At 35.8% G+C, this 8,836-nt stretch overlaps 1 pseudogene; it reads left to right on the top strand.

The window, feature by feature from the left end:
* The first annotated feature begins 2,444 nt into the window (after nt 1-2,444).
* Nucleotides 2,445-2,927, top strand: LOC114048118 (annotated as a pseudogene).
* The last annotated feature ends 5,909 nt before the right edge of the window (nt 2,928-8,836 follow it).

The raw sequence follows: 8,836 nt of genomic DNA on the forward strand, positions 1-8,836 counted from the left end.
ATAATGGGGAAAAAAACTAAAGGCGAAGGGCATTGAAGGCAAAATTCAACCAGTTATTTCACAATTTTGCATAGGACTAGTACATAAGTCTACCAGTAAGAGAAATATTTTTAATGATTTTTAAGAACAACGATCCTTAAAGAAATTAATGAGGTTCATATTTCAAATGAGTAAAACAGTTTTAGTTTTACTTAGGGCTTTCCTTTTAAGAACTCAGTGAGGTAAGCAATACAAATACCATTATCCCAATTTAACAGAAGAGAAAATTGAAGCACAGTGAGATTAAGTGATTTGCCCAAAATTATATAACTAGCATTCATCTGGACTAGTCTCAATATTTGTGTTTTCTGATTGGACCAACAGTGCCCTTTCTCAGTACCACATGAGCATGATAATTACTGAAGCACCTGCAGCTATGAAGGAACGAACATAAACTGGTTACTTGGATATGCTAACATAGTATATCATCAGATCATACAAAGAAACAAGTGTATCAACTCTCTCTGTTTTCTGTCAATTATACTGTTGAATACTATGATATCCAGGATGATTTAAAAAGAAAAGTAAAAAATAGAAGATATTTGTTATATTGAATTAACTTGATTTGTCTGTGAGGAGACTCAAATATATCTTTGCATTTGGATGATATAAACTCATTGATGTGAGAACTCCCTCTGCTGGTCCAGCTTACAATCATTCCAGTCCTCCTCAACCTGTACAATTCTTCTATACATTTTTACATGATCCCTCAATAGAGGGTTTATCCAACAGGCTAGAGTCCCATCACTGATTCATATAATATGTGATGGATACCAATAGAGAATCAGTGGCACATCTGTTATACCTGATCCGTGGTGTGTAACCAGGCTTTTTCTTTTCCAAACATTCACGTCCTTGTGATTTATTTAATCAACTTCATGTAGTTCTGTTACCACAGAGGGTCTTTGATTTTCATTTCTTGTTTTAGGAAGTGCATATCCCCTTCATAAGTTTTACCCTGATTCTCCAATGAGTATGTCAGCATTATTTCCTAACAAGCCTAAGATTTCAACTTGGGGAGACCTGATCACAGCATTTAACATATGTAAGTGCTTTTTATAGATACTATTTTCATTCTAGTAAAATTTAAACTGGTCAATGATTCCACATATTTCATCTATAATTATTCTACTAATTGAACTCATGGTCACTCTGAACTATGACGTGTAATTGCTTGTCAATAAGAAAGGCACCTAGCAGGCCCTGGATAATATGGTATACAGTTTGATCACATTTTCTGTTTTTTACATTTCTTTAGAAATCTTCAAATATTAATATATAAACACATGCACACACACACCCCATCAAAACAATCAAACAGTATTGAGGAAAATAAACAGCAACAACAACAAAACACAAGCACATAAACTGAGCTGTGGGTAGTTCCAAAATCTGGGACTGGACTGAATTCTGTAACAGCTCTATCCATCAACTTTAATGATTGCTAGCTTCACCTCTGTTGCACAAAAACAGATTACCTGAGGGAATACCCCTAGTTTAACTATAACAGACCACAAATCATGCTTTTTGCTTTTACTCTCTTTTCCCTACAATCCTTCTTTCATGCACATGACACCATAATCTTTCTTCTACATAGTTCTGATCTCATCTCTTTGGCTTAAATGATCTTCAGTGGCTCTCACTTGACTACCAAGTAAATATCAAACTCCGCTCAAAACCCTGGAAAATCTGATGACACCCAACCTTTCCACGTTTACCTCATATGACTTTATTATGAGTATGCTACTGCATTCTAACCAAATTGGATTGCTCTTTGCCTATACATCTTCCACAAACTCTTGCCTCCACTGCTCACTATGCCTATTTTGTCCTCCCTTTCCTATGTTGATTTCATCTTTTAAATCTCCTCTCAAGCACATTTTTTTTTCCATAAACCTTGATCTGAACCTGTTAGTATGGACTTTACTCCTCAGAAATCACATACTACTTGGTTCTGCAACATTCTAATACACTTTGAAATAGTATACATTATAAATAACTATTTGTTTCTTAGTCACAACCACTTAGGCTGTGAGATATTTAAAGGCAGGAGCCATATCTTATCCACATTTTCATAATAATATCTAGTATTTATAGAGCAACTTAGGATTGTTTTTCATACTTCCTCCTCACAATAACCCAGTGAGTTTAGTGCTATTATTATTCCCATTTTTCAGATGAGGAAAAAAAGACTGACAGAGATTGAATTATTTGACTAAGATCACATAGCTAAAAATCAACTGAGGAAAGAATTAAGTTCATATCTTAATGACCCTCCAGTCAAGGAGTCTATCCAATGTACCACCTAATCCTTAAAATAGTGCTGTGCAGAGAGGAAACACGAGTTGGACAGAGGCGGCAACCGAGCGGGCAAGCCTGGGGCTGTGTGCTAAGCTAAATTCATCATGGGTGATGTGGAGAAGGTCAAGAAGATTTTTGTTCAGAAGTGTGCTCAGTGCCACACCGTTGAGGAGCGAGGCAAGCACAAGACAGGGCCTAATCTGAACAGCCTCTTTGGCTGAAAGACTGGCCAGTGTCCTGGCTTCTCCTACTCAGATGCCAACAAGAACCAAGGGAGAGGATACACTGATGGAATACTTGGAAAACCCCAAGAAGTATAACCCTGGGACGAAAACGATCTTCACAGGCATTAAGAAGAAGGGAGAGGGGCAGCTAGGTGGCACAGCGGATAGAGCTCTGGCTTTGGAGTCAGGAGGACGTGAGTTCAAATCCAGTCTCAGACACATGACACTTACTAGCTGTGTGACCCTGAGCAAGTCACTTAACCCCAATTGCCTCACCAAAAAAAAAAAAAGAAGAAGAAGAAGAAGAAGAAGGGAAAAAGAGCAGACTTGATAGCATACTTTAAAAAGGCCACCAATGGGTAATAGCTGTCTGCTGCCTTATTTATTATAAAAAGGAGATGTCTCTCCTTATGAGATTGCTTTTGTTTTTTACATGTATCATAACAATCCTATTTAAATTGGTTTCATCAACCAGAGAATTTTGATCACGAATGGCTGTTTAAAAATTTTGTTCTGCAGTCCTAATAAAGGAATGGTCATAATTACAGCCACAATGGAGCTGTCACAGTTTTCTGTTTCTTTTACTTGATTTTTATCTGAGGTGACGTGTTCCACTTTTACTAAGCAATCGGGAAAACTTCCTTGATAGTTTCATATGACTTTTACCTGTAGTATGTTGCAGGGGGTGAGGGGAGAGATTATCTTTTGGAGAAATTTTATGCCCCAGTCTGTCCAAAGGCAAGGTCAACTGAATCAAAACAAACCCACAAATTTCCAACTTAAATTCCCTAACTTTTCATGCATAAACAGCTTGATTACAATGATTTAATTAAGTACTGCCTTTAAATTGTTGAAAGGCATTTCAGTGTATTTTATTGTGTAACAATCCTGAGTAAAGAACATCCCATCACATGGTGTGAGTGATCTTTGAAATAGAGCTATGATAGGACCTTCTGCTGAGTTGTTAAGTACCTGTTAACTCACCTGTATCTTAGGATTCACTTTTAAGACCTGTTGAATTTAAAGTTTGCAGACATGTTTTATAGTATGTGAATGGTAGTGTTAAAACTGACTTGAAGGGTTCAGCTGTAAGTGATGTGATCATAAGAATTCAGCAATTAAACACTTGTCAATATACTTAAAAATAATGCTGTGCAAAAAAAATAGTTTCTGGGGATAAAAGTTTGTTAACTTAAGGTTCAATGAATTAAAACTATGAAACAATGGATAATTTTGATTGTCAAGGTTTACATAAAAAAGCAGTAATATTCATATATTTATTGATCATGTCTGACAAGGTATGTCACCAGACTCTATGGGAAATAAAAAGAATTGTAAGTCATTTTTCCTGTCCTCATAAATCTTACATTTGCAATTAATTTGAGTTATGTAGTACTTTTTGAAAGAAAACCAGATTTGGAGTCAGAGGATTTGGGTTCAAATTCTCCCTCTGCTGCAGACTACCTTTGTGATTTTGGGCAATGTGAACTCTCTATGCTTCACTTTTTGAATTTTTAAAATGAAGTGGTTGGATTAGACAATCTCTAAGAACATCTCCAGCTCTAAATCTATAATCCTATGAACCTTCTCTCATTGCTTAAAATTCCTTCTTCTCTTTCATTCTGCCTTTTAAAACACCACTCTATAATTTCAAAAACAATGATTTCATCAAGTCATTCTCTCTCTCCAAAATGTTTAATGGCTAGACCTCCCACTACCTATGGAATAAACTTCATACTCTTTTGACTAGCTTTCAATATTGTTCGTAATTTGGCCCAATCCTAATACTCTCTCTTCTCCAAGACAATCTATTCTAGTTGTTGGCTATTTTACTGTTCATTCAGTCAGTCAATAAACATTTATTAGGTGCCTACTACGTTCCAAGCACTGTGCTATATACGCACTGGGAATAATAAGGAAAGTAAAAGACAGTTCTACCATCAAGGAGCTCACAATCTAACAAGGGAGGGAACATACAAACAACTATGAACAAAAACAAGCTATAAGCAGAATGTATATGTAATAATTAACAAAGAGAGGCATTAGAATTAAGAGATTGGGAAATATCTTCTGTAGAAGGGGGGATTTTAGTTGGAATTGACATGGTTAAACCTGTGCTTTAGAAAAATCACTGATGACTGAGTGGAGGATGGATTAGACTGGAAGAACCTTGTGTCAGGCAGATAAACCAATGGATGATTGCAATAGTTTGGGTGTGAGGAGATGAGACAGAGGTGGTGGCATTATCAGAGCAGAGTAAGGGTACTCAGGAGATATTAAAAAGGTGAAGTCAACAAGACTTGGAAACAGATTGGATATGGAGAGTGAGATATAGTGAGGAGCTGAGGACAACAAGTAAATTGTGAGTCTGGAGAACTTGGAGGATGGTGGTGATCTCAATAGCAATAGGGAAGGTTGGAAGGACTTGGGGAAAGAATTTGGGACAAGTTGAATTTAAGATGTCTAGAGAATAGCTAGTTTGTAATACATAATAAGCAGTTGTCCCCAAAATGAACTACATGTAGCCAACCTTCAAGATTTTACCCCAGTTCAAATTCTTCAATAAGACCCCCGATGACCTTTTATCACTGCTCCAGCTCACATTAATTCTCCCTTTTCTGAAGAGCTAATGCACTCATTTGCTGGAACACAAATACTGCCTCATATTATTACTTCATTTTTTAATATGTTCATATCTTATTTCCCCAAAGAGACTAAAAGATTTTCTAGAAAGGGATGATGTTATCCATATATATATTGCTTTTAAGTTTTGAGCATGATGTTTTGCACATAGTCACCATTGTAACTGTAATAAATCAGGGTGGCATAACAGAAAGAGGGCTAGATTTGACATCAGTAGAGACAGGAGGCAAATACTGTCTTGAACACGTAATAGCAGTGTAGTTATTGTCACAACTAATCAGTGAGGTATACTATGGTGTACTATGCTCATTTTGCAGATGACAAAACTGAGTATCTGAGAGGTTAAATGACATAACTATGACCACACAACTAAGAAGTGGCAAAGCTCAGATTTGAAGGTGTCATTTTTGATTTCAAGAAAAATGAACTTTCACCCAGTGGTGTTTCTCTATTCCCTGAGTAGGTGCTAAATGATCACTGATTTATACATTTACAAATGACTTTTAAAGAAAATAAAATTGTTTTGGATTTTGTTTCCCTCAGCCCATTTCTATTGTTTAAAAAATACAGCAACTTTCCATTTTTTTTTTAAAGGAGGAAATAGCCTATTAAGAATCAATAGCTCTTTTGTTCTAAGCATAACATTAAGACAGATTCCAGATGGAATCTTTGGCCATACCACTTAACTGTTCTTCTTTCTTCCTGTCTATTAATTAGAAATAATAATATCCACAACCACACAGCAGTAATAAGCTAATTAAGTTAATGCTTGTAAAGTGTTTTCATGATTAAAAGTGCTATAGATAAATACTTGGCCATTATACAAGGAACATCATTAGACAGAGTGTACTGAGAAAAGAAAATATGTTTGCACGCTTTTTGAAGGCAAGCACTTTGAAGGTGAGGGTAAGATGCATTCTTCCTCCCCCTTTTGTGGTGTTTATTTGACTCTTATAAGCCCTGCAAACAGAGCCAAGAAATGATTTTGTTTTGCTAAGACACTCATTACATTCAGAGGGATACTTGGAACAATGTACATAGAGATCTGCTTCTGCAGCATAATTAATGACATGACTTTGGAGCATGTGGTCCTTCATGGAGGTCCTGAAGAGGAACTGATAGAAAAAAAAAACAACACTTATATTCATAATCTCCTTGTCCTCTTTCTTTGGCAGATTCGTACTACTTTGGCAAATTAACTTGTTCGCTAAAACAACCACCCCTAGCTCCTTTAATTATTTATGTCTCTGCAACTGGGAAATAAGATATACAGGCAATGACGTATAGAAATCTATCCTGCGCTACAGGAAAATTGAAGGGGAAGGGGATAAGAGAAGGTGGGGAGAGATAGAAGGGAAGGCTGATTAGTGGAAAGGGTATTCAGGATACATGCCATGTTGGGGTGAGGAGAGGGACGAGATGGGGAGAAAATTTGGAACTCAAAATCTTGTAGAAGTGAATGCTGAAAATGAAAATTAATAAATTAATAAAAAAGAAAAAAGTATGTTTCATTTCCATATTTTTTCATAAATTCAAATAGCTGGCTAGTATCAATATCTTTGATGTAGTTTCTTCTATCCAGTTATTGAATGCTTCTGACATAAATCAATATAATGTTAACTTCTTAGCTAGATCTATAGAACTAGCCATTTCATTTGCCAAGATTTTTCTTTAATAAACTGCATCTCAACTCAGTACTAATAACTGTAAATGGTGATTTATGATGTTGCAAAATGACTACTAAAAACAGTAATATATTTTTGAGAAAGGAAAAGGGAAGGGAGGAAGAGAGGGAGAGAGAAGTCGAGAAAAGGGGACTCCTTGAAAGCAATATTGTAAAGCTTTTAAAGTTTTCCTATTACTCCAGTGAAAGAGTCACTCAGTACTTTCTGATTCTTATTCTTGAACTCAGTCACCATTGACTATTATCACCTAGATGTTCAAAAAATTAAATGTTTGCTCCTGCAACTCCACCCTCTTTGATCAAGTTATTGTTACAGAATAAAAAAAGAAAGGTGGTGCAATGGTTAGTGTTGGATTCGGATTCAAGAAGCAATGAGTTCAAATCTAGTCTCAGACACTTCCTGTGTCCTTAATGAGTCTTTTGTACTAATCTTTCCTTAAGAGAGAATGAAAAATGTCATGAACATAAGGAAATCTATAAAAATCAAATTATAAAACATCAAATCAGATAGAATCTCAATGTTCAGCAAAAGAATCCTAGGGAAAAATAGACAACTTTCCACACTAAACATGGCTATTCCAGGGCTATAACAAACTGTGTAACAAGCTGTCCTCTTTGTATCTAACATAAATTCTGTATACCCCTTCTTCTGTCTACTATGATATTAGAGATTCATTCATCGTTTGCTAGTTGAAAATTTTCAGGAAATTTTCAATCACCACTTATTATTTATACCATTATCCTCCATCGGAATCACTAATAATATCAACAATACTCAAAGTTCAAAGGTAAATGATAATTATCTTAAGCATCTTTACATCTAATTATTTGGTATTCTATTTTTAATATTGTGTGATTCAAGTGATTTCCACCTATCCATAATATTCTTAACTAGCTATTTTCCCCAATTCAACACTTAATATGATGTTTGACACCCCTAGTTCTTTCAGTGAATCACAAGACTGCATATTAGTCAGTCAATAAACATTTATGAAGTATATATTATGTGCCAGGTACTGAATTAAGTTCTGTGGACATGAACATGAAAAAAAAAGATGCCCCTGCCCTCAAGAAGCTAATAATCTAATGGGAGAAGACAGATTGAAAGACGGAGGGGAGAATGTAAGGGCATGCCTCATGTGGGGACATAGTGGAAAAATGATGAGGTGAGAAATGATGCAATATCTGAGGTGACTTCCTTCCTTAAATAGGTTGTTGTGTGTGTGTGTGTGTGTGTGTGTGTGTGTGTGTGTGTGTGTGTGTGTGTGTGTTTGCTTTTTGGTGAGGCAATCAGGGTTAAGTGACTTGCCCAGGGTCACACAGTTAAATAGAGGTTTTAAAATTCATGATCCCACCCTACAATCAAAGGGGCAGAAGGTAGTGATGAGATAAAATACCAAAGCTGATAGGATCTTGCAGAATGATAAGGTTTTCCCAATAGTTAGCGTCCTGGGACATACTGGACAAGTCAGAGAAGTTCCAGAGTAGTGCAGTCTGGTGAGAAATATTATTGTTCTACTTATGGTGGGCACTTGACCATAGTTCTTTTGTACTTGCCAGGTAAGTAGTACAATGGATAGTGTTGGACTTGGATTTAAGAAGCTCTGCATTCAAAACTAGCCTCACTCACTTCCTACTTATGTCACCCTAGAAAATTCACTTAAACTCATTCACCTTCAGTTCTTATCTGTAAAATGTAGCAACCAACTCACAGAGTTTTTGTGGGGATCAAATGAAATAACATATAAAGCACTCTGCAAAACTTCAAGGGACATATAAATGATAGTTATTATATAAATGCTAGCTGTTGTGTAAATATACAAGTGCCTCTGGACAAATACATTATAAATCCTAAAATCTCTTTAGATTTCTTCTATTTATTTTCAAAAGAACAAAGCAACGTTTTAAACAACAACAAAGCTGCAAACTGAATAAGAAAAAAAAA

The sequence above is a fragment of the Vombatus ursinus genome, unplaced genomic scaffold, assembly GCF_900497805.2.
Source record: "Vombatus ursinus unplaced genomic scaffold, bare-nosed wombat genome assembly UNPS02014791.1, whole genome shotgun sequence".
NCBI lineage: Eukaryota > Metazoa > Chordata > Mammalia > Diprotodontia > Vombatidae > Vombatus > Vombatus ursinus.